The 27,391-nt window shown below is 38.3% G+C and overlaps 1 long non-coding RNA gene across 4 annotated transcripts in view; it reads right to left on the bottom strand.

Moving 5' to 3' along the window:
- Positions 1-223: 223 nt before the first annotated feature.
- The window catches only part of LOC308187591, a 55,290-nt gene continuing 28,122 nt past the window's right edge, over positions 224-27,391 (bottom strand). For 2 of the 4 annotated variants that reach the window (XR_013944807.1, XR_013944808.1), the window contains 3 exons: positions 24,589-24,650; positions 23,364-23,549; positions 226-354 (listed from right to left, as the gene is read on the bottom strand). This is a non-coding gene — a long non-coding RNA (uncharacterized lncRNA). Of the gene's footprint in view, positions 355-23,363; positions 23,550-24,588; positions 24,651-27,391 lie in introns of all 4 variants that reach the window. The other 2 variants (XR_013944809.1, XR_013944810.1) reach the window with 1 other exon arrangement.

Here is a 27,391-nt window from a genome sequence, read left to right as displayed (position 1 = left end):
GCCCCAGAGCTGAATGCAGTACTCCACGTGGGGTCTCACAAGAGCAGAGAAGAGGCTACCAGCTAGCCTCAACCAGCTAGCCAGGCTTCTTTTGATGCAGTCCAGGATACAGTTGGCTTTCCGTGATGCAAGCACACATTGCTGGCTCATGTTGAGTTTCACACCCCCAGGTCCTTCTCCTCAGGGCTGCTCTCAGTTCATTCTCCGCCCAGCCTGCATTTATGTGGATCTTCTCCATGGTCTTGCCAGGCACAGAGGTGAGACTGTAGTTTTCTGGGTCTTCCTTTTTTCCATTTTTAAAAATCAAGGTAATGTTTCCCCTCTTCCAGTCAGTCAGAACGTCACCAGACTGCCCTAATAATAAGAGAAAAGAGAGAAGAGACAAACCAATTCCTAAAAAAAAAAAAAAAAAAACAAAAAAAAACAACTTACAACTAGGATGACCAAAAGACAAAGTGATTCTCTGAAAAAAATGGAAATAACATCAGCAAAAAGTAGAAGAATTTTTCCTCTTGAAGACATAAGTAGTGTAAAAATGATTATCAGACAACCTTATTTTGTTTTCTGCTTTTACCTTTCTGGGCCCATCTTATCTCATAAAGTTCAGCCAGTGGAGAAATAATTACTGTATTTTTATTAACAGGTTAATTTTTGAGCTTCCATGTGTGGTGGTTACACTCGGGTGGGCAGCCAAGCTCCACCACAACCACTCTCTCAGTCCCTCTCCTCAGAGAGAAAGGGGGAGAAAATATGATGCAAAGTGCTGAAGGGTTGCGATAAAGACAGGGAGATCGCTCAACAATTATCGTGATGGGCAAAACAGACTCAGAGCAGGGAGACAGTAAAACTTATTGCCTATTACTAACAAGCTACAGAAGTGAGAAGCAAAGAAACAAAAAACACCTTCCTCCTCCATCCCCCCCCCCCCCCCCCATTTCGCCCCCCCCCTTCACCTTCTTCTACCTCCTCCCCCGAGTGGTGCAGGGAGACGGGGGAATGGGGGCTGCGGTTTGGCTACAGCACTTCGTCTCAGCTGCTCCTTCACGGTCCCTCTCTGCCCCTGCTCCACGCGGGGTCCCTCCCACGGGATGCCGTCCTTCCCGAACTGAGCCTGCGGGGGCTGCCCACAGGCAGCAGCTCTTCAAGAACTGCTCCCGCATGGCTCCGTACCACAGGGTCCATCGCCCAGGAGCAAACTGCTCCAGCACGGGTCCCCCACGGGTGGGCGGCAGCTCCCCCCAGACGCCCTGCTCCTGCGTGGGCTCCTCTCCACGGGCTGCAGCTCCGGCCCGGGGCCTGCTCCTGCGGGGGCTCTCCATGGGCCGCAGCCTCCTCCAGGCCACATCCACCTGCTCCACCGGGGGCTCCTCCACGGGCTGCAGCGTGGAGATCTGCTCCGTGTGGGACCCATGGGCTGCAGGGGGACAGCCTGCTCCACCAGGGGCCTCTCCACAGGCCGCAGGGGAACTGCTGCGTGCCTGGAGCACCTCCTGCCCTCCTGCTGCACTGACCTTGGGGGCTGCAGGGCTGGTTCTCACTCCTCTCTCTTCACAAGTTTTTTTTTTCCCCCCTTTCTTAAATCTGCTCTCACAGAGACGCAGACAACTTTGCTTATTGGCTCGGCTCTGGCCGGCGATGGGCCCCTTATCTAACATGGGGCAGTTTCTGGATTCTTCTCACAGAAGTCACCCCCATGGACCCTGCTACCATAACCTTGCCACGTAAACCCACTACACGATGATATATGAAAGATACAATCCTTCCTGTAAATTGGGTTCCTGCATATTTTGACTCTTTCATTAGAGAGGGTCTCTATCTCTCCTACAAGTTTTTCTACTTTCCACTGAATAATTAGCATTGAATTAAACCAACAGTCAGAGTGACCCTGCTCTTCGGATAGCTTTGAAATAGAGGACTCAGGACAAGATCTAGTCCTAGATCTTAAGCAATTTATTCTCTTCTTTCATGGACATTTTCTTTGTCTATATAATCATGTTATTTTATTCTAAATGTTACCTTGAGCCATAATAAAATACATTTTATTTGCTGGTGCAGTCTGCCTTGACAGATTGAATAGTGCAGTGGCAGTAATCCTTTTTCTTCACTACTACTTGGCTGTCTTCCTTCAATTACTGTGTCATCTCCAAAGTTTACCAGTGATCATTTCCTGTCTGTTTGCTTTTGTTGTTTGCTGTTTTGTTTTGTTTTGTTTTCCTCCTCAGGTCATTCCTACAAATGGGGAATAGAGTCAGTCTTCTAACAATGGTAGAAATGCAGCTGTTCATACTTATATATACAAGGGCTGACTGTCTGACTGACTTCTGATAAATTCATATGAATTCATATTAATTATATTTCCTAATAGGAATTCTGTGATAGTAGAGACTCAGATGAGGCACTGCTATTAAAAACTCTTTATCAAGTGGTTGTAAGTGGTGTAACTTCGGATCAAGTGGTTGTGAGTGACTCAGCAGAAGTGAAGGGGAACCAAATAAAAGCACCTCTGTAATTAAGGTTTAAATTCAAAAGAGAAAACTTGCAAGAGTGGAATTGAATGTGGCAGAGACTTAGAATCTGACTTAGTAATAAGTACAGGAATTTTCTTCAATTTTCATTACAAGCAAAGTAAAGGAAACTTGTAGAAAAGAGCCTCAGATCTAAGGGGATGAATAGTGTCTTTAAAAGTAAGAAAAGCAGTAAGGCTGCAAGAAAAAGAAAAGGGTTTAATCAGTAGCAAGAGTTGTGTGTTACAGGTCAATATGTTTAGAGAAAAAGTGAGAACTGCAAAAGCCAAGATAAATTACATCTTGCAAAGGATATTAAAACAAATACTGAAAAGTTCCTTATCCACATAATTAAAAATAGATCAAGGAAAGAGATTAAATATAATCTAGATATGACCCCAAAACTGAATTAATATTTTGCCTCAGTTTTCAGTAAAGTTGAGGGCATTAAGCGTACCAGAAGAGGCAAGCTAGTTTTTAGAAATCAGGGTCTGCAAATGTAAATTACCATAAGTAAGATGCAGAAAAAAATATATATATACATAAAAAAAATTCCCTCTAGATATTCAATGCACTCAAAATGGAGGACAGGATAATCCCTATCAGAAAGATGAAATGATATCTCATCTAATTTTAACTCTTTCAGAGGGGTGTATCTGTTGTTTTCAAGCCAGATAGCACCACCAGAGTTGAGGAAAAAAAAAAAGTTATTTGTATAATTATCATTATGTACTAATTTAGAACTAATTTGAAGAAAAACATGAGTTAAGATATAAAAGTAAACATAAAATAAGATTTAAAACAAAAACAAAAACAAGCTCATTAAAATTATGATAGCCAGGCTAATAGACTAGCTAGATATTCTTTGTAGATGATTTTAAATGACTAGCAGATAAAAGAAATGAAGGAGAAGTGACAGATATGGACTGCAAAAAAGAATTTGATTTAGTAAATTATACTAATAGAAATTAAAGTGAATAGTATAGAGTACAATGTAATGTAATTTGGAATGAATAACAATGCTCTTGCTATCAAACGGGAGTTCCTCAGTTTGAAAGAATGTAAGGGTAAGAACTGCATTCAGTTAGTCACAGGATGACTATAGGCTATGAAGGCGATGCAGCTGCAAAACAGGCAAACTTAGGATGCATTAGACCAAATATTTCCAGGCAAGAAGAGAAATCACAAACACCATTGTACAGTATACTAGTAAAGACCTGTGTGTACTATCATGCACAATTTTTGCCATTCATGATAAAAAGTATTCATTCACACTAAAATGGGTACAAATAAGAGTTTGTAGGATCACTGGAATTATGGAGAGTATCTCCTGAGATAAACATCCAGTGTTTTCTCATAACAAAATGAAAGCCAGAGGAGGCTGTGACTATTCCCTTCAAGTGCATCAGGGATAAACACCAGAGAGAGATAAGAAATACTTAAACAAAAGGATGATCTTGGAACAAGTACAAATGCATATTATCTGGCTATGAATACATTTAGTTTGGAAATTAAGAAAAGGTTTCTAACACAGAGGACTCAGTTTGTGGAACTGCTTTTCAATAGGAATGAGGGAGCAAAAACCTAACTTTTTTAAGCAGATATTTTAATGAAAGGTGTCATTAGGACAAAGCTGCCTCTGTCAGCTGAAAGACTTAACCCTTTGATTCTTATACCCCTTGCTCCTAACATCTATTAGTTTAATCTGATGCTTAATGGAATTATATATCTCTTATTAAATGAAAAATCTCTGTTTTGTTAGAAATAAGAATACAATTCCATTTTATTCAGGCAGACATTCACTCTGCAGAAATGGCACTACTGGAACACAAATAACCTAATAATGACACATTATTAAAAAAAAAAAAAAAGGCACACACACACAAAAGAATACTATGGCAATGACTGAACATATATGGACATAGGAATTGTGATAATTTTTGTTCTGACTATGTCTTGTACACTATTTCCCACAAGTTGATATTTATATAGTATATGGAGCATAATAACATCCTTGTAAATAATCTTTTGATTGCCTCATAGATTTAGATTAGATTTCTGTCCCAATAAATAAATAAATAAATAAATAAATAAATAAGGACACAATCTCTGCTGTGAAGTGTTTGACTCAAGATTAGATTCAAAAGTTTACTAAAGGACCTCGTGTGTAAAAGATGTTATCAAGGCTCAAAAGGCAAAGACTGCTTGCCAGATCTGTTGGCCTTATATTTTCTTCTTAGGAAGAAGGCAAAATATGCCATATGTATCTCATATACTTATACTTTCATATTCCACAGCTGATTTGGTATGTCAAGAGAACTAAAGAAAAATACATTTTTAGAGCATAAGAGTTCAAAAGAGCATTTAACAGCATTTGTCTGAGCAAAAGGGTGACACAGTCAACTGAAGTCCAAATAAAAGCTATGGAACAGAGGGAGCTGCAGTTTAATTACTTGCTCTGAAATACTTCACAAGTGAACATTTTTCATTGACAATCCTTCCTAGGTGCAACTCAAGAAGGAACATTCTGTTAAAATTGACACCTAATGACCCTTTCATTTTCTGGAATATAAAACTGAATAAAGTGAATATATATATATATTATTATTTTTTCTTTTTTTAAGGTCTTAGGTTCTTGCATCCAGTTTCTAGACACCAAGGGCACACTTGTTTATATTAGGTTATCAACTAGAAATTCAAAAATCTCAGTTTGATAAAGTTTTGAAAAGGAAAGACTAGTTAGTGGTTTTGTACAAAGTATTACAAAAAAATTTAGAAGACCAATTGAAGAACCACGGAGACGTTGCGTAATGCTTTCTTTCCAAAAAAAAAAAAAAATCAGGCCTACTCACTCATGTTTAGCCACTATACCTTCCATTTCTTCTATAAATGCAGTGTAGTATTTCTGCATTTTCAGATGAGCTATTGGTTTCCAACCAGCATGACACAACCCCACACCTTCAAGCATCTGATTCAAAAACATATTGAAATTCTTAAATATTTTAGGAACAGACATAGATGTGATAAAGAAAAGTCAGTTTGGCACAAAATTTCAGTTTTTCAATGAAAAATGGCTGGTTTGATTGCTATTGTTCGGAATGTTCCTTTATTCAAACCAATTTGTTTATATATGTGAATAAAAAAAGTAATTTATGTCTCTTAAGAAAAGTTCCTACACTTTTTACCTGCTCTGCTGGATTAATCATAGGATGGTGTTTTTTGTTGTTGTTGGTTGGTTGGTTGTTTTTGTAGCAAGGTTTTACTGAAAATTAAATTGATCTACAGAGTTTCTCACAGTAGCAATTTGCCAAGCAAGGATATCATCAGGACCCATATAAATGAATAAAAGCGTAATATCAACATTGTTTAGAGACAACATACAGTCTCTAACTCTAAATTAAACAATGAGATTATATGCCTTAATGACATGATTGAAGAACACACCTTCAAATTCTTATTTTGAAAATGGTATGACTAAATTAAATAATTCTGCTGTGACATCACCACCCATGTCCTTTTTTATAAACCTTAGTGCTAAATAGCTATTTCAGTGATTCAAATATCTGAATAATTCACTATCCTGACATGATGAACCATTCACAGTGACTTCATGCCTCCTGTTACAAACACTGAAAAAGGTGCTTAAAAATGACAAGGCTTTTTCTTGTTTTATTTGACAGAAGCGATCTCCTTAAGAGGAATATTTTTTCTGAGACTTTATATTCTGTGCTAGTTCTCTGATACCAGAGCTAGGATGTTCTAAAGAGTAACTCAGTGTGAATTGCGGCAGTTTTGAAGAAAAGGACAAAATATCTTAAAAATTAAAAACATTGGGTGTCATTCCCACCAAAATTCCCACCAGAGGCTGTCTGCAGATTGATAAAACTACAAATTACATAAAACTAAACAGTTTACAAATAAACTCCTTTCAATGAGAAGCACCGATTTTTCTTTCTCCTATTCAGCCCAAAATGCAAAATTTCCTATCTATCACAAATCAAATAAGATATGTTTGTAATGTAAAACACGGTAGTCATAGCAGCAGAAGAGTTAGTTGGAATTTTGTCTTTGATTTTGGTGGTGTCAGGACTTAGCCCATGATGACAGTGCTTGGAAGGGAGAGGGGCTGCAGTTAAGTGCAGACAGGTGACTTAATACCATCTTGCAACATACTTGCTATAAAGGATCCTGCCCCAGGCAAGAAAACTCTAATTTTACAAGGTGCCATGAACACAGGTTAGAGACTACTCATGTTCTTTTCAGATATATAATACCGGTGACTTTTCCTTAATTGGAGTAAAGGTCTGATTATCCTCAGAGACACCTCAATGTGTTTCTTCAGATCAGACTTTAATCCCTGTGCTGATCCATCATTTCTTGCTTCTATTTTGCTTGACAAGGCCTTGACCAAAGCCATACTCCAAAATTCTCTAATCAAGAGCATGTAATTTATTACTCACGAACAACTCGGAGACCTCTGCCACCACCAGTGAACCATAGGTCATGGATCTTGGCATCATATTAGAGCTTGATACCAGCCAAAAAAACTCTCAGATCGCTTTTCAGATCAACACATAAGCAGACGCACTACTTAAACTGCGCACACAATATTATCATCTTAAATAAAATCCATCTGATTTTGACTGCGTGTTAGCTGAACTGTGGATTCAACACAAATGTGGAAACAATGTGCATAAACTCACTGATTGCCTTCAAGGTAAGATTTATGTCTACTTTTCTAGGTAGAAAGTACTCACCCAAGAAGGCAAAGGAGTAATCCCATACTGTAGCTTTCTCTGTCCTTTGCCAGAGCTGGATTCTAACTTCTCCCCTAAAGAGCCCTTTTGGACAAGAACACTACTAGAGGCAGCACAATAACTCTTTAACATAAATGTAACATTTAAGATCACCTTCTGTCTCTGTGCTAGCAATGCTAACTCTGGACTTTCAGTTTTTCCTACTGTTCCACAAAGCTTACTGAAATTCCTCTTTTAAGGAAGTATTCATAAAGAGAAGCTGTAAAATGTGTTTGAATGACCCATTAGCAGGAAGAGAAAAAAAAAAGTTTGAACATAACCCCATCTGTTTTTGAAATGTGGGCTATATGTGGGCTATGTTTGTTGTTATATATGTTTTTGTTTTTGTTTTTTCATTGTTGTTTTAACCAGTAGTTGATGTGATATTTCAAAAGTTCATATATTAGTTTACTTACGGTCATATAAAAGGAACTGGTTTCAAAAGTGAAACTGACCATTCACTATATTACATACAGCTGTTGTTAAGTATTTTCTATAGTAGTTACACTTTCAATCTCATTTGTTACCTTAATTCTATTCCTAATTAAATTGCTGTGAAATTATATGTATGTGGTGCATCTTGAACCTGTATTGCTCAATAAAAATAAGTTGTTTTTAAAAAACCAGTGCATTATATTCATACTATCACTAGAAATCCGTACTGTGTTTATACAGCTTTAGGGCTTCTGATGACTGATAGTCAATGCAACTACAGTATGCATGATGTAAAATCTGAAATGAGTTTTAATGTTCAGGGCTTAATTTCATGAAGTATTACTGCTACAGGGGGAAAAAGTTTACTGGAAGAATGCAAGATTTCTTCATTCTGTGGTTCTGTTGCAGATTATTTCCCTGTCATGATGTATAAAAGAAGGTCATTTCTCAAGGAAAAAAAAATAATGAAGAAGAAAAAGATAAGGTCAAATGATGTTGACCTGATCTCATTTACACAAATTTTACACTTCTACATCAATAAAGCTACTTTGACTGTCACTCTTCATGGATCAGGATTGTGTTTCCCTGTTTTAATGTCACTGTATCTGTGTTGTTTTGTTTTTGTTTTTTTTTTCCTCCTCTTCATTGTTCTCTCTCGCTAATGTCAACTTCATTCTTTTGTCATATTCTGAGGAAGATGCCAAAGGAAAGCATCATTATTGAATACAGAGGTCTTCAGTGACTGAGCTCCCAAACCTGGGAAAATTGAGGCACTGATATTTAAATACAAATTCCTTCATTTGACAAAGGCAATCTGGCAGTCCTTTACCTGCCAGAATAACAACTCCCAGTTTAAAACAAAAATGAGCCTTTTGGATTGCTGGGGGTTAAACCAAGCTGCCAGGAAAGTCAGGGGAGAGGATCTGACTCCCAGATGCCTCTGCTAGAGAAATTAATCCTGGAGTTTAGCATCTGGATTCTTCAACTGCCAAGCTCGCCCCAGTCGTCTGCTTCATCACTGGGCCAGATTAAAAGAGAGTGATGAGCAGGAGCAAGTTCTGCACCATCCGTGACAAGAAAAGAGGAAAAAATAATAATAAAAAAAAAGAAGCAGAAACAAAAAAACTTGAAATCAAGCGTGTCTTGCCATTGCATGTGTATGCTAATGCACTCTGAAACAATGGCCTGCTTTAAAGCTGTGTCAACAAAGCCAGTCAGGTCTGTCGGTTTGCTTCTACAAACAGTATGCTGGTTAAAGGTGGCAAATTTGCGTAGGTTCATCCCATTAGGGTGCCACCTGTCAAGTTTTTCTTTGAGCACACATGTTCATTAAACGTATTTTGTTTCAGGTCGATAGCAGCCCTCATCAAGTATTCCACTCTCACATGCATCCCACACACTCGTGTAATGTGATTTCAAAATACAGATGGGCTCTACCAGATAAACTCAAATCCAGATCTGGACTTAGTTCCCCTTACAAAGTTCAGGCATGTTATATTCTGGGGATTTGAACTAGTCTCATCATAGTTTGGAGTCCATCTGTAAAGTTGGATATGTATTCAGATTTTAAAATCTTCGCTTTTTAATTCATGTCAAGATCTTAATATTTTTATTCATATAAACATAGGGTGCTCAGGAGCAGATTTTACTTTTTGCTTATTGCTACTTCAGGAAGAAAAACTTTGTAAATCCAATTACACCATTTTGGAATCTAACATTTATAAACCTCAGGGGAAAAAAAATAATCCTTTGCTCTTTCTCTTCTCAAAACAAACTTTGAGAGCATCAGTCGTATCATAAGAAAACAAACAAACAAACAAACAAAAAACAGGACAAAACATCACTGATCCTTTTACTATATTGATGACAGAGATGGAGTGGATCAGCAAAGTGAAATAACAAAACCCTCAAAGGACCCTCAAAGATAATGAGTTCCCTGGTGAGGTCTGTCTGATTTAGAGGAAGGAAAAATTTATCCATCTCCATAGTTTTAGTAAGACAGTTGGAGTTTTGTGCTGCAAGCTGGCTCTGTATTTGTTACATCTGAGGAAGATGCTGTCTTTGTAGATGGAAATGCATCTCCTTGAACACGAGAATCTACTGTGGGGAAGAATAATTTACTTGTCTGTTTATAGAGAGGCCAGGGTACATTGAAGTTGGTGATAAGAAAGAATGAACTCTGGGAGAAGTAGTGGGATGAGAAACCTGTAAATGCCATTTGGCTGTTCTTGCTACTGCTGCTGACGTAGCTTTTGCTATGTCAATACATAAGCATACAAAGGAAATTAGAGTGCTGTGATCAGATGAATAGAAGCCCTTCTTTCCCCCATAAAGACCACACAACAGAGCACATTACTTAGTCTTTCGCAATAAAAGTCTTTTCGTAAACATTTCCTGCAAAATATGTTGTCTTGATTACTGGTTTGACAGCAGCATTGTGTCATGACCAGACTGTATCCAAAATACCCCCTCAGTGTTAGGCGTCAGCTGATGTGTGTAAACACAAACACAAACGAAAAGCAGAAATCTGCTCCTACGATCACTTCAGACAACAACAACAACAACAAAACAGAAAAAAAAGATAGATGTGTATATATATATATACCTTTTTTTTTTTTTTTTAGTTTGTGCCTTACTATGTGAAGAATGGTTTGGGTAACACAGCTGAGACTTTCAAAAGCTTCCAGTGCTGCTAAGTGACAGTTTTTAAGATGACATAATTTAAAGAAAAACTATTTTAAAGAGCACTGAGGTAAAGCTGTTTTAAAAATACAGTTTTAATTTTCTTAAGTAGGAAAATAGAAGATCTGTGTTATCCAAAAAACTACTCACTTTGAAAACACTGGACTACGCTCCTGAATCTTATCACTTACATATAGCATAGGTAGAGTTTATTATATTCGCTATTGCTATAATGGAAATGCATGTGATTAAAAATATTTGGGCTAACAAAAAGAAATGTTTCTACATACAGAAAAAATGATTTTTGCAGTAATAAAATCTTACAGAGTAGAATTTTCTCCACCTATAGAGACTCCTCTTTCAGAATCTTTTAATTTTTCAGAAAATTCTTCTTCTCAGATTCTTGGGGGGAAAAAAAATATATATATATATATATATATTTTCCAGTCCTCTTTCACCAATGAAAATGTAAGAAAATTTATCCATTATTTTCATTATCTATATATATTTTTTTGTCATTGAACAAATGAACAGAAGTAAAGCAAATGAGAATTAACTAATTTGTACATAAATGCAAAATGTTCTAACAAAAAGTATATTTATGTTATGTATTTGTCATGTGAACATAAAGATAGTTGTAAATAATTGAAGTAGTTGGGGCTAAGAGAGGAAGTTCTCCTTTACTCCTTGTTATGCTAGTTTTACTGTGGACCAGAAGTAAAAAATCTTCCTGCTCCAGAAGATTTGGCCTTTTCTCAAAAACGAAGCTGAACAAACTCTACTGGAATAAATATCTGAATAACACACTGAGGCAGGCAGAGAAACACATAGGAAATGGGGAATTTTAAATGCAAATGAAGCCCAGCAACTTATGAGAGAAATAAGGAACTTTCTCATAGCAGAGATAAATGAGAGGGATCAAGATTTTATTGAAATTGTTCAGTTTAAAAGTTGCTTGGTGAAAAGCAAGATAAACTTTTTTCCTAGATTGACTTCATTTCTGATTTTTGTTTGTTTGTTTGTTATACTTATGACATAACACAGCTTTAAGGATTCTAAGATATAAAGATTGATCTTGGTATCTTTCAGTATTCTTTCTGTAAGAAAAGAAAGGAACAGTTCCACTCTATGGCCTACAATGCTTTTATAAGCTCCTTAAAGCAAGCACAAAAGAAACTGACATAATTTAGGCTATTTGGCTGTAGAATGGAAAATAGTACAGAAATTATCTACCGAAGAAAGAAAATCTCTACTCTTTCATGATGATGTTAAAACTAGACTTGATAATATGGGACACCTAGATTATTCAAAGTAAATGGAACAAACTACAGCTGGTGCTAATTCTAGAATTTTAATTGAAAAATCTTAAGTATGGATTAATATTGTTGAATCATGTAATTTAAATCAAGCTTCGAAATTTATTAGCTGATGAGATATGTTTAAGAGCTGGCAGAAAAGCTCTCAGAATAAAACCTGTTTCCTAATCAACTCAGAAACACATATTCTATCAAGCAGATGAGTCAAACTGTAATTTAATAAATTCAAATACACAAACTGGAGATTACGAGTTGCACTTTTGAAACGGGGGGGACGTTGCCTAAATCCACAAAATATTGCATGGATTATCTATTGTATACTAGTTCCTTTTCATTGTAACCCAGTTTACTGAACCCTAGATGTAACTACCTGTTCTGAAGAAAAAGTCTTCATATAGACTTCTATTAGAAAAGACTGTGTAATGTTCTTTGCTGTGTGATCTTTCAGGGGTAAAGTAGGGTAGGATAGGAAAGGATAGGAAAGGATAGGAAAGGATAGGAAAGGATAGGATAGGAAAGGAAAGGAAAGGAAAGGAAAGGAAAGGAAAGGAAGAAAGGAAAGGAAAGGAAAGGAAAGGAAAGGAAAGGAAAGGAAAGGAAAGGAAAGGAAAGGAAAGGAAAGGAAAGAAAGGGAAAGGGAAGGGAAGGGAAGGGAAGGGAAGGAAGGGAAGGGAAGGGAAGGGAAGGGAAGGGAAGGGAAGGGAAGGGAAGGGAAGGGAAGGGAAAGGGAAAGGGAAAGGGAAGGGGAAGGGAAGGGGAAGGGGAAAGGGGAAGGGGAAGGGGAAGGGGAAGGGGAAGGGAAGGGGAAGGGGAAGGGGAAGGGGAAGGGGAAGGGGAAGGGGAAGGGAAGGGGAAGGGGAAGAGGGGAAGGGGAAGGGGAAGGGGAAGGGAAGGGGAAGGGGAAGGGAGGGAAGGGGAAGGGAAGGGGGAAGGGGAAGGGGAAGGGGAAGGGGAAGGGGAAGGGGAAGGGGAAGGGGAAGGGGAAGGGGAAGGGAAGGGAAAGGAAAGGGAAAGGGAAAGGGAAAGGGAAAGGGAAAAGGGAAAGGGAAAGGGAAAGGGAAAGGGAAAGGGAAAGGAAAGGGAAAGGGAAAGGGAAAGGGAAAGGGAAAAGGGAAAGGGAAAGGGAAAGGGAAAGGAAAGGGAAAGGGAAAAGAAAAGAAAGAAAAGAAAAGAAAAGAAAAGAAAAGAAAAGAAAAGAAAAGAAAAGAAAAGAAAGAAAAGACAAGAAAAGAAAAGAAAAGAAAAGAAAAGAAAAGAAAAGAAAAGAAAAGAAAAGAAAAGAAGAAAAGAAAAGAAAAGAAAGAAAAGAAAAGAAAAGAAAAGAAAAGAAAAGAAAAGAAAAGAAAAGAAAAGAAAAGAAAAGAAAAGAAAAGAAAAGAAAAGAAAAGAAAAGAAAAGAAAAGAGAAAAGAAAAGAAAAGAAAAAAGAAAAGAAAAGAAAAGAAAAAAGAAAAGAAAAAAGAAAACAGAAAAGAAAAGAGAAAAGAAAAAAAAAAGAAAAGAAAAGAGTCTCCCTCCTTAGAGATCTTCAAAAGCCATCTGGACATGGTCCTGGGCAACCTCATTTTGGTGGCCCTCTTTGAGCAGGAGGTTGGATCAGATAACTTCCAGAAATCCCTTTCAACCATTCTGTGATTCTCAGATTCTCTGATTCTGTGTGGCATCAAAGCTTTGCTTGAATTTATTTACTGTTAACTCAATAAGGCCAAGTTAGCTGATAACTGCGTACTCTTCAGCATGAAGACAATTTACACAGAGCTACAGGAACACTTCCAGGGATGGGGCATCCACAACTCCTCTGGGCAACCTGGTCCAGTGCCTCACCATCCTCATAGGAAAGAATTTCTTCCTAGTATCTACTCTAAATCTATCCTCGTTTAATTTAAAGCTATTACTCCTTGTCCTAATACTACACTCCCTGACAAAGAGTCCCTCTCCTGCTTTGCTGTAGGCCCCCTTTATGTACTCGAAGGCCTCTATAATGTCTTCCTGGAGCCTTCTCTTCTCCAGGCTGAACAACCCCAACTCCTCAGCCTGTCTTCATAGGAGAGCTGTTCCAGCCCTCTGATCATCCTCGTGGCCCTCCTCTGGATTCTTTCTAATATGACCATGTCCTTCTTGTGCTGGGGGCCCCAGAGCTGAGTGCAGTACTCCAGGTAGGGTCTCACATGTGCAATGTAGAGGGGGAGGATCACCTCCCTTGACCTGCTGGCCAGGCTCCTTTTGATGCAGCACAGGATGTGATTGGCTTTCTGGGTTACAAGTGCACGTAGAATCATAGAATCATTCAGGTTGGAAAAGACCTCTAAGATCATCTAGTCCAACCTTTAACCTAGTACTGATAAGTCCAAACATTTATCTAGTTTCTTGAAGACCTCCAGGGATGGTGACTTGACCACTTCCCTGGGCAGCCTATTCCAATGTAGCACAACCCTTTCAGTTTAGAAATTTCTCTTGATATCCAACCTAACCTCCCCTGGTGAAACTTAAAGCCATTTCCTCTTGTCATATCATTTGGTGCTTGGAAGAAAAACATGATCCCCACCTCACTGCAACCTCCTTTAAGGTAATTGTAAAGCATAATAAGGTCTCCCCTGAGCCTTCTTTTCTACAAGCTAAACAATGCCAGCTCCCTCAGCCACTCCTCATAAGACTTGTTCTCTATACCCTTCACCAACTTTGCTGCCCTTCTTTGGACATGCTCCAGCACCTTGATGTCCTTCTTGTAGTGAGGGACCCAAAACTGAACACAGTATTCGAGGTGTGGCCTCACTAGAGCTGAGTACAAGGGGACAATCACTTCACTAATCCTGCTGGCCACATTATTTCTGATACAAGCCAAGATGCTCTTGGCCTTCTTGGCCACCTAAGCACACTGCTGGCTCATATTCAGCCAGCTATCAACCAGTACCCCCCAGGTCCCTTTCCGCCAGGCAGCTTTCCGTCCACTTCTCCCCCAGCCTGTAACACTGCATGGGGTTGTTGTGCCCCAACTGCAGGACCCAGCACTTAGCCTCATTGAACCTCATACAGTTGGCCTCAGCCCATTAGTCCAGCTTATCCAGATGCCTCTGAAGAGCGTTTCTATCCTCAAGCAGATAAACACTCCTGCCCAACTTGGTGTCATCAGCAAACTTACTGAGGGTGCACTTGATCCTCTCATCCAGATCATCGATAAAGGTATTGAAGAGAACTGGCCCCAGTACTAAGCCCTGGTGAACACCACTAGTGACCAGCCTCCAGCTGGATTTAACTCCATTCACCACAACTCTTTGGGTCCTGCCACACAGCTAGTTTTTAATCCTACAAAACATACGCATACATGAGCCTTGAGCTCATGTTGAGCTTCTCATCAACCAGCACCCCCAGGTCCTTCCCATCAGGGCTGTTCTCAATCCTGAGATAGAGAAGCAGCCTGGATTGCCCAGGAACAGAGGCAGTACCTTGCACTTGTCCTTGTTGAACTTCACGAGGTTTGCACAGGCCCATCTCTCAACCATGTTGAGGTCTGTCTGGATGGCTTTCCTTCCCTCCAGTGCATTGACCGCACCGCACAGCTTGGTGTCATCAGCAAATAATTCTGAATGAGGTTTAAGCAAATAAACTATGCTGAAGAATAAAGAAGATATGGAGACAGCTATGTACTAAAGTTCTACTTGTAAATAAAAGTAAAAAATGCCTGTAGAAAATAATCACAAAACTAGTGAAAGTGCATGAAAGGAAGGCAGAAAGAAAGGAAGGCAGAAAGGAAGAAAGAAAAAGAAAGAAAGAAAGAAAGAAAGAAAGAAAGAAAGAAAGAAAGAAAGAAAGAAAGAAAGAAAAGAAAGAGAAAGAAAGAAAGAAAGAAAGAAAGAAAGAAAGAAAGAAAGAAAGAAAGAAAGAAAGAAAGAAAGAAAGAAAGAAAGAAAGAAAGAAAGAAAGAAAGAAAGAAAGAAAGAAAGAAAGAAAAAGAAAGAAAGAAAGAGAGAGAAAGAAAAAGAGAAAGAAAGACTGCTAATATTTGTCTGCATTTAGATGTAGGAGACCTGTGCGCTACTGAATAGCATCCTGGATGGTCATCCATGTCCTGCAAAAAGAGCATGTTCTAATCATTGTTTATATCTTTCCTTTTCTTTTTTTATTATTTATTTTTTTTATTTTAATTCACTATTATTTGTTTCAAATAATAAGCAATCAGGCCTTGTACCTTCATCAGCTACAGGTCATAATCCCTTTTGGTTCAAATGAATCTATTAGTGAGATTCATAAACTGAATAGAGTAGAAATAAATATTATGACTATATCGGTACAATAATGGTAAGGTTAAGATGACAAAAGCTGAAGTCTGATTTTGAATAAGAGCAAAATAATTGTTCTATAACATGTAATAAGAAAAAAAAAAAAAGATAAATTCAGGGATCCTTAGAAAGAAATTTTAAAAACTTATTCTTCACCAGCCAGGCAAATTGTCCACCTATATGCATTTACTGAGTAAAAATAAATAAATAAAAAAATAAAAAAGGAGTAGGAAAAATTATTTTGGCCAGAGAAGAATCAATGCAAAGCAAAAATGGCAGATCACCGAGTCTTACGTAAGCATTTTTGAAGAACCTCCCCAAAATAATATTGAAGTAGAATCATCGATGTCCTCCATGGTAAGGTAATAAGAAATGAGCTTTGAATTTAATTTGTTATATATATATGTATGTCTATATAAAGACAAAATTTATTATAAAAACCTGCAGGTATGACTACCATATTGATTAGTCAATTCAAAAAATAAAAATAAAAGTAGGTGAATAGATTGAACTATGTACGTAACCTCTTACCTACGTGATTTGTCAGGAGTCAAACAGAAATCTTCTTCAATAGCAGGAGTAGCTGCCACACTATGTTTCAACAGTGAAACAACCAGATGAGCAATGCACTGAATTAGCCCCGGGAGTCTCAAAAGTCACAAGAAATGTTCCAGATGGATTCACACATTACTTCGTTATAAAACAGTGGAAGTACAATTGGAATAGAAAGGACTAGTCCTACATGTATATGAATCAACAGTCATTTTAGGAATTATTTTAAGCTGTCTTGTTGTGTCCCTTCTGTGCTTTAAACTGGTCTGCTAATTCAGATGACTTATTTCATCTGCATTATGCAGGCATCAAAATGAAGAAAACCAATAATGAGACAGGCAAGTGTTTCCAAAATACTTTTGGGACCCCATATATCTCTTTTCTCCTCTTCCTGTTCCCTCTTCTGACCAGACACTGTCATTATCTTTGTCTTTACCCTTCTCCATCAATGCTTCCAGTGCCTTTGGCAAACAACTTATTACCCTACAGAGTTATACTTCTTCCACTGAAGAGAATGCAGTAACTTCCATTCATTTTAATACTCCAGTGCTAAGGCCTAGCTTACTAACTTCCTCTATCTCAGCTTTTCTATTTTTTTTTCACTTCTATGAATTAGCTTATGATTCAATACCCTGCCTCCATTAGAAAATCTCTCTCCTACTGCTGTATTTCACTTATAGTCTATAGCGTTTGTATTTAATTACATGAAGAGTTCTGGGAAATGATATAATGAAAGGCATTATATAAAGTAAATGTACACTGGATTGTAATTTGGTTTGGTTACTTCAGTGTGTTTATATGTTTCAGTACTTTCTTCCCTAATAGTTAAATTCATTTATGTCACAGATGTTTGGTTATTGGTCTCCTGCCTCTTCTTAGAGGTACTGTAATTGAGCACCTGTGTGTGGGGACGGAGGGAATTGGGGGTTCTTGATTAATTTTCTCCAGCTATAAATTATTTATTGTCTTGTACCATTTTCCTGTCATCCTCTCTGGGACTCTTTTAAGCTGTCAAAGATACCTATTTACTTTTAATTGATTGCTACTTTGTGCTCATTGAGCTTTCCTAGATGACAAACAGAGAAGAAATATTAAAACTAGCCGTATCTAGCTACAACAGGAAGGGGTGGCATAGCACAAATTATTGCTAAGAGTAGAGTCTAATCCTTTGAAGTACTGAATTCCAAGCAGAAAAAGGTAGAAAGTTGCTCAAGAATGTGCAGAAAAGAGCAGCAAAGCTGATGAAGGGAATAGAAAATAAGACATGAGGAGCGGATGAGGGAATTGGGGCTGTTTAGTCTGGAGAAAAGGGGGCTGAGGGGTGACCTCATTGATCTTTACTACTACCTGAAAAGAGGTTGCAGCAAGGAGGGTGTTGCTTTCTTTTCTCAGGTGAAAAATGATAGGACATGAGGCAATGGCCTCAAGTTGCGCCATGGGAGGTTTAGATCGGATATCAGGAAGAATTTCTTCATGGAGAGAGTGGTTAACCATTTGGAACAGGCTGCCCAAGAAAGTGGTGGAATCACCATCTCTGGAAGTATTTAAGAGATGTGACATTTAGGGACATGGTTTAGTGGTAGACTTGTAGTTAGGTGGATGGTTGGACTTGATGATCTTAAGGGTCTTTTCTGACCTAATTATTCTATGATTTTATGATCTTAAACTTTTTACTTAATTTCATGCACAAACTTCAGCAGGTCTCATTCTCTAATCTGTTTCACTGTATATAAAATGGACCTAATGGTACTTGCTTTCTTCGTATATGTCTGCACATATATTTTTAAAAAGCAATACATTTTGAATAGATTTTATTTTAATATTATAACCATCTCTGTTTTAACATACTGTCTTCAGATTCTGTCAAGTATTCATCTCACAAAGATTAATGGGACATAAAAAAAAAAAAAAAGCTCTTCAGATATTAATTTTGTCATTCTGGTTCACAGAAAGTCCTTGAATAAAAGGAGAAAAAATAAAATTATCTTGTCACAGAAAAACACTGTCCCCATTGTCATCTGGAAAAACATTATACCTGACAATATCTGGAGACTTGCAGTAGTGGTTACCTCACAGTAGCAGAGTCATTATAATATACCTAACAAATAGAAGGTCAAAGGTATGTCACCAGAGAAGTCACGAAGATAATAGCAACATTTGTAGGAGCCACTGGAACTGTTAGTAACATAACATCCAGGTTCAATATCTGACTGAAGACTTAATAAATGACAGTGAGCCAACATCATAGTGGAAAACATCAGGATACCAGCAACTCATATTGTAACTGACAGCTTAAGTGACTTTAAAAAATATTATAGGGAGGCTGTTGCGTTAAGGGTATGCAAAATTAACCATTATAAGTCTGGTCGTGTTCCAGGTACTGAACTATCAGGATTACAGATTCACAAATAACATAATACACCCTCAATCTAGTCACGTTCCATGAACTACCACAGCCACACTTAAAGAGTTTGGTTGCATTCAGTGAGAACCATCACGGCTAGATTTAATGAGCAGTGCAATTTATTAAAGCAACAGGTACACAGGTTCTTTGGATTGCCAGTGATAAATTCACTGTCTGCAAAGCACATTCAAATACTAAAGGTATGAGTAACACAGCCTGGCTATAAACATCTTAAAAGGTATAAAGACTCTATATAGAGATTCCTAAGTTTTCCATGGAGACACCTGGCAAAACCAAGTGTACAAATCTTACCCAGAGGCCTCCCAATGGGGGGGCGGGGCGGGGGGAGAAGAGAAACTCATCCTGTTGACTGATCCCAGAAGTCACAATGATATCTTACCTAATATCCCCTCTCCCTTGAAGCCAATTTATATTGTTTTCTATCTTTTAGGTGGAGCTTGAGTGACTCTAGTCATGCATATCTTTGTTACAATTGGTGCAAAGTTTTCTCACTTTCATTTAAAGGTATAGGCTCACAGAAATTCAGAGCACATGCTCAGTGAGGGGTGGTCGCATCTTGGAGGCAGGTAGCTTTTGGAATGGAGGTGTGTTTTGGTATTATAATGATGTTATAATGAGCGAAGTTCACTAAAGTACAGCATTTTGTCAAAAACATGGCAGATTGTTGGCTCAGGGTAGCAAATGTGCAGCTTATCAGTCTCGGTGTGCACAAGAACAATCAAGTTCCCATCTTATCACAGAACCTCGCTGCGGTATCTACACTTCTCTCCACACTCCGTACTGTTCCTCTTAGAGTCAGCACACCAAGTTCCCCTAGTGTGATTAACATCTAAGGTTGGAGGCCTAGGGAACTTCTTAGTTCAGCTACACTCTACCCTGGAAGCTTCTTCAATGCTGTACCTTTTCTTTAAAATGTGAATATCAGTTTAATTTCCAAGTCACCTCAGGCAATTATTCCACAGAGACATGACAAAATCTATAAAAGTTCTTAGCAATGTTTTAGTTTTATCAGGAGTGGGATTTTTTTGAGCATTCAAGCGACCTAGGAATACAAATCGATTTAGCTAAAATTTAATGCATTGAGGTGACCAGAGGAAAGAAAAACATCCCTGTTCACTGTATCATATCTGTCTGAAACCCTGTACCCCACTTACTGAAAAAAAAAAAAAAAGTTCTTGTTGGCAAAAGAAACTTTTAAAATGAGGACACTCATGTCTGCCCTTAGAATATTATTTTCTTACATATAAATGGAGTATATATATATAATGTCCAGCCTTGAATGGTCAGCACACTGAAAATACACATTGTTATACAGAATGCGTACAAGGCCTTATCATAAGGGATAAAAAGCTATGCCATTCCATTAGCTTTTAGTGGGAAGAAAAAATTATGATGCATAACATACTGCTATATCTAAAGCTGCTGTTACAGTGCTGCTAGCATGCTGTTGCTCAGCTTTGATCAAATTACTTTACAACCATGTTTTAAACATATGATGAGAGATCCAGAAAAAGATAATTGAACTCCCCTTTCCTGGACAGTCAAATAAATCCGTGTTTTCCCTATGCACCCACTTACCTGCATATGCTTCAGGTGGCCTATTGCAGTCAAAAGCAGACACTGGAAAGTAAACTGCACTGCCTGCTTTATATTAGTGCCACATACCTTTAGCAGCTTTTGCTGAAACTAATAAAAAAAGAACACATGATGGATCACAAAATCTGCAAAAAGTATTTTAATTTACTCTTATCTAGTTATTTATTTAATAATCTGTTCAGGTTTGCATATTATTGATTCCCTTCACAAAGCATGAAGACATTTAGTAGAATATTATTTTGCATGATTTTTTATGAATATGGGCATTTGTATTTGCACTTGAATTTGAAAATATATCTGCAATGGTATTTCTTCATCCCAATATATATTCATCCTCCTCTCAGAACAGGACTCTTTCAGAGAGGGCTGACTCTTAATTCCAGCAATATTTCTATATTCAAACATACTGATACCGAAAATAAAATCATCATAACAGATTTGGCAGGTATACCTTGAAATTCTTAAAGGGAGAATAGGAAGATTCACTCGTTTGAATACAATGCATGGAAGACTGAGGTTTTCATTTCCTAACCAAGTATATTGATAGTATTTTAACTAAGCCATCATCTTTATTACATTTTTACAAAGACCTTATCATAAACCAGTGGTGCTTGAGGCATACTAAAATTGTAAGGCTTTTCCCTCTCAAAGAATTAACATGATGCCCCTCTGGCACTGTTTAGAAATTCTTCATTTGCTCCACAAACATTAAAATGTTGGCAAAGCATTAGTATAAGAGAGAACACCAAATTAGCATTATTTAACAGGATTCAAAATCAGCCTAGTTTTTATAAATGGTTTTTGGAAGGTTACTCTTATGTAAGACAATAAGTCATAGAAAATGAAAAGACAGTAAGCTTTCAAAATTAAAACAAAAGTTACAAACATCATAAATATTAGTGTGCTAATATCATGGCCCAACCACTTTTGATTAGCAGTGCTATGTTATTGGCCTTCCTAAAGCAGTAACAATTCTTAATTCTTGTTCTCTCTTTCATATTTATATTAGTCTGTCATGGGCTAAAACTATGTGACTTTTGTTGCTATTCAGGATGGTTTTATTAATTTCGGAGACTCCTCCTTAGAAGGTGGCTTGCAGTTTCTACAGAAACTTGACCAAAGTGTACGTTGAGCCTTTGTTCCAGCTGTCTTCTGATTAGGGAGGGCTAGCAACATTTCAGCAAGTGTTAGAAAGGTTCTGGTATAAATGCTGTCCCTAGCATGGATCTCACAGGGACGACAGTTTGTGAAGTGAGAGGGAAATTCTGCTGAGTAGTGTACACCTCCTCGGTAGCAGTAATGACATGCCACAGAGCACAGTCCCCAACACCCACTGGAGCAACTACTATGACTTCAGGGTTTCCTGGGATCTCTTGATGATTCTGTGGCCAGGGACAATGGACTTCTTGCCTTCAGGACATGAACACCAGAGACAATCTGTGTCACCAAGCAGGGGAGCTGCGGGAGAAGGTCAGCAGGCTGTCCAGCATCAGGAATGGTAAGAAAGAGAATGGATGGATCTTCTCTGAGAGCCTGCAGGATACATGAGCCTGAGCCCCCAGCTGTACTGAGGGAGGGGCAGGGAGAGCCTGTGCATATTGAGTTGGGAAATGGAGATTTCCAGGATGGCAAAGCCTCAAACCTCACAATTTCTGATACTCCTGTTCCACCTACAAACCTGTAACTAAAGAATAGGATCAGTGCCTTGGCAGCAGACAGAAGGCTGTGTCCATCAAAGACTCTGAGCTAGCTAAGTTTGACCCACACAGCAGCACTAGGAAGAAGGGGTAAATAAAAGCAATGGAAGACCTCTAGCTGCAGGTAACAGAGGCCCTGTCTGCTTGTCTGGCTTGCTACCTTGGGATATTTGCTCTTTGCCAGATGCTTGGATCTGAGACACTGTGGAGAGGCTGCCAAGGCTTGTCCATCCCTCAGACCATCACTCCATGCTACTTTTCCAGAGTGTCACCAAATGGGCATGCTGCCATGATCTGCTACCTAGATCATACTGAGTGTGGCTGCATGGGCTGACTTCACTGGGTGCGAGGATGGAAGGTAGAGATACCTAGGCAGTATTCTCCTCAGTCTTACTGGTGAGGAAGAAAGGCTTGAGGAAGAGGAGAACAATCCTGTGCATTAACAACTAATTGAAAAGCTAGTGTTGGAAAGCTGACAACAATCCCATGTTTTGCAAACATGGGATCTTCTTTAAGGATCACATTCTGCTAGGAAGAGGTGGGATCCATCTGACTATGTGGGGAAGTAGCATCTTCACCAACAGGCTTGAAAACCTAGTGAGAATATCTTTAAACTGAGAACGACACGAGAGGGAGATGATAACTAACAATCATGTGAGGATATGGTAGATTGGGGTGGTAAACAAAGGACAACAGATCATGTGTACAAGAGATAAATAATCAACAATACACGACTGAAGGAAACCAATGTTAAGCATATGCTCACAAATAAGTAAATGTTCACAGGAGTGCACAACGGGGGGTGATCTTGTACCTTTTCTGGGAAATCAGTAAGACTGGCAGCCCATCTTTGGGGGTTCTACATTCAGGCATGAAGTATGGGGAAACAAACAAGAGGAACTGGAGATCTGTGCACAGTTGCAAGGTTATGATCTTACAGAGATCACAGATCTCTGAGACCAGTGCAAAAGTTCAGAACAAGGAATACCTACCCACAATGGAGAAGGATCAGGTTACAGAGCATTTAAATGAACTAGACATGCACAAATCCCTGGGGTTTGGTTTTATCTCTGATAGGATGTACCTGTAAGTGCTGAGGGAGCTGTCTGATGTCATTGTGAAGCCTCTCCCAGTCATCTTTGAAAGGTCATCGTGATCAAAAGAAGTTTCTGAGGACTTGGAGCTTGGGCAACCTCCTCTAGGTATCCCTACTTGAGCAGAGGGGTTGGACCTGATGACCGCCAGAGGTCTCTTCCAAAACTTAAACATTCTGTGAAGACAAATGACACCCTTAACTTAAATAAAGGCAAGAAGTGAGATCCAGACAACTACAGTTCAGTCAGCCTTACCTCAGTCAATGGGAAGGTGGGGGAGTATATAAACCTGGAAACATTTTCCAAACACATAAAGGGAAAGAAGGTCACTGGAATAGTCAACATGGATTTATAAATGGGAAGTCATTGCTCATGAACCTCATAGCCTTCCACAACAAAATGACTGGCTCAGTGGTTAAGGGAAGAGAAGTGGCTGGCTTTTGTTCAGATTTTAGTAAGGCCTTCGAGACTGTCTGTGGATAAGTAGACAGTAATATGGATTGAAAACTGGCTGAACCACTGGACTTAGAGGGTTGTAATTAGTGATGTGAAATCCAACTGAAGGTCAATCACTAGTGGTGTGCCCCAAGGCTCAATACTGGGGCCAACAATGTTTAACATTTTTATTAATAACCTGGATGACTGGAGAGAGTACCTTCACAGCAAGTTTGCAGTCTATACAGAGTTGGGATGAAGCCTTCATACTCCAGATAGTTGTGATTTGGAGGAACCTCAACAGGCTGGAAAAATGGTTAGAGTTTCATGTAATTCAACAAAGTGAAATGCCAAGTCAAACACTGTGGGAGAAATAACCCCATGCACCAGTATAAACTGGTGCCCAACTGTCTAAGAAGCAGGTTTGCAGAGAAAGACCTGGGGGTCCTGGCAGACAAGCATTTGACCACCAAGTGACCGCCAATGTCACTTTGCAGCAAAGAAGGCCAAGAGCTTCCTGGACTGCAAGAGGAAGAGTGTTGCCAGCAGGTTAAGGGAGGTGATCCTTCCCCACTACTTAGACCTTTTGAGATGTGCTATGGCCAGTCCTGAGCTTTCCAATGCAGAGGAGACATGGATGTTGTGAAGTGAGTCCATCAAAAGGCCACAAAAATATTTAAAGGACTAGAGGTTCTCTTGCCTGAGGAGAAGCTGAGAGGTGGGACTGTTCAGCTTGGAGAAGAGAAGGAACAGGGGGATCTTATCAATATACATAAATACCTGAAGGGTGGGTGCAAAGAAGATGGACCCATCTTCTCATCTTAATGCCAGGTTCATCATACCTTTGAAAATGTTCAGTTAGAAAATACAGCTTCTAAACATCATGACCAATGTATGCTAAGTTAGTTGTTGAGTTAACCAACGTTCTAATGTTATTCCAGCCTCAGTTTAATCAGTTCAAGAACTAAAATCTTGCTGGTGGGTTCTGTGAAAAGTCCCATCTCCCATAATCTTTCCATTCTCAATGAATATTTTATTCCTGAGACACCAGTGTGCTTATGATATCATTTCTAATCATGAGTGTTTCAAACACAAGAGTCTCCAAGATCCCTTCAGAAAGAAAAACTTTATTATCAAGCAAGAATACATTCAAAACAGTGTAGATATTTATCCTCAGTATTTTTCAGACATTGCTTTAAACCCTCTTTTTCTGTCAAAATTATTTTTGTAAATGTAAAAGTGAAACTTATACAGAGGCTGAGGCATCATCCTTAGTGTTAAGATTTGCTGGGAGTCAGTTTGGAAATGAATGCTATTAGAGTGTTCATGTATTTAGAAGGTTAACCTTATCTTTTTGATTGAGTTTATCACAAACAGCACAATCCCAAATGTGAGCTATCTAATACCGCTACCCTCAACAGCATGAATAAATATGTGAATAAATACATGGTTAGTTGCAGCAGTTTAAACTTACACATCTCTCTTATACATCCTTGACTTTCAAATTAAAACAAATTTTAATTGTGTATTACAGAGAAACCAATAAAATAAACCAGAGGCAAGTTTCCTAGGAACTTCCAAGAAAAACAAGAAAGACTGTGAGCTTGTCTAAGGGAACAATATAACGTAGTTCATTTAAACATTTTGTTGTTGTTGTTGTTATAAGTCAAAAAATGACCCAAATGCAATCATAACTAAACACAGTGCAACGGACAAATAGGGTAATACAGCTGAAATGCTAATTTGATCAGATCATAAAGACAGGTGGAAAGGAGGAGGCAAAACAGAAAAGGGATGGTGATTTGCATGGGGATTCTGCGAACTAGCAGTGTAGAACAGTGAACCTAGCAGTTCTGGGCCACCATCTCTGAACTCAGCTTTTTGTCATTCTTCATTAAGGGATTCTGAGAGTTGAGTTTCTGCTGCAAGTAATTGCTACATATTTCCAAAATTATACCAGCCAGTGCTAATTCTCTCTGTGGTGAAGGTAGCTATTGCCCTTGAGCATGGAATGCTCTGGGAAATGAGTTATCTTTCTAATGCGCAGAAGAGGGAAAATGATGCTAGTACAGGAACAGACACTGGTGTGTGCAGCAGTCATGGGTAATGCTTCATTTACTTCAATAGCTTTCTCTCCCTCTCTCTCCTTCCAAACTCCTTCCCAGTTACTCATTATTGCTGCACTGAGGTGAATTAGTGGTGCTTTAAATAGGAGGGGGAAATTACATGATAAAAGAGGATCTAGTATGCAAAATATGAGAAATATACTACATTCGAAAACAAAATTGTTAATAAATAAAAAGAATAAAAATATATTACCACTTACTGTTCAGCAATGCGTATAACTTGACAGTACTAACATCACATATCACAGGTTTTGTATTAGATTAATAATTTAATTAACTAATAATATTTTTTTAAGTATTCATACATACAAATTGATGAATGCATGAAAACTTAAAAAAATTGTTTACACCAGTTAAAGCTTGTATGTATGTATCTTACTGTTTCAAGTATAATAGGCATGTGGGGGACAACTGAATAGATGGTGTCATTCTTAGCCTTAGTGATCAATGTCTTCAAATGAAGATAGACTGGCTTTTCATTTGTTCAAGTATAATTAGGAATAAATTCACTGAAATTGGAGTTACAATTAGACGTACCTTTTGATTTATGAAGAATAAACTCTATTGCTATTGACATCAGATTTGTGATTTTTTATGCATTTATTTGGCATTAAACAATGGTTGTATTTATTGCTTTTGTCTACAAGAAATCACATAGGATTCAGCCCTTAGTAGTTTCAGTCATTGCAAAATTGATTTCTTTACCAGAATCTAAACATAAAGTGTCACTTCATGTATGCACTCATGTCTTGACAGGAACATAAAGGTGTGAATCAGTGACCTATCATAATCATAGCAGGGATGTTCAGCCTAGGGAATCATGCTTAAAGCAGCCCAAAGCTAAAACTCCACACTTCATTTATAACAGATGTAAATGTCAACATGTTCAATTACTTATCCATATAAATGTAGCCAATAACTACTGATATTTTACATCTGAATTCTTTGTGGGTGTTATATAGTCATAATTTTTTTTAATTTTTAATCAACTTTAACATCTTAGATCTACTTTAAACTTTATCATTGAAGGAAAACACCTGTTGATTTTGTGTGGCAGTCAGAGCTTGGCCCTACAATCCTCTCAGTGCCACGATGTCCTCCTTCTGTATCTTCATTGATCCAGTTGGTTTGACCAAACTCACCTCTATTTCCTGCATGAGGAGATACAAGTGCCCATTTTTTATACTAAGTGGCAGTACAGTGAGTTCATTCCTTAATTTTAGCACAGCATCCATGAAAGCAGACCCCCAGTTTGGAGGAATCAAAGAACCTGTGAGCGGGAACCAGTGCAGTAACATTGCGAAGGAGTATATTTTCCACTATTTAGACAGCTTTGGAAAATGAAACTCTGATCTCCTTGCTCTGTTAAATCTCCTACAACTATTAAGCTGATTTTTTTGTGTCTGTATACTTCCTCTTAATCTTCTTTGACATAATTCTTCCTCTTTATGCCCACG

The sequence above is a fragment of the Anser brachyrhynchus genome (assembly GCF_964034855.1).
Source record: "Anser brachyrhynchus genome assembly, chromosome: 1".
In the NCBI taxonomy this organism is placed as follows: domain Eukaryota; kingdom Metazoa; phylum Chordata; class Aves; order Anseriformes; family Anatidae; genus Anser; species Anser brachyrhynchus.
Note: the sequence above shows the minus strand (reverse complement) of the source record. Positions and strands in the feature narration are given on the sequence as shown.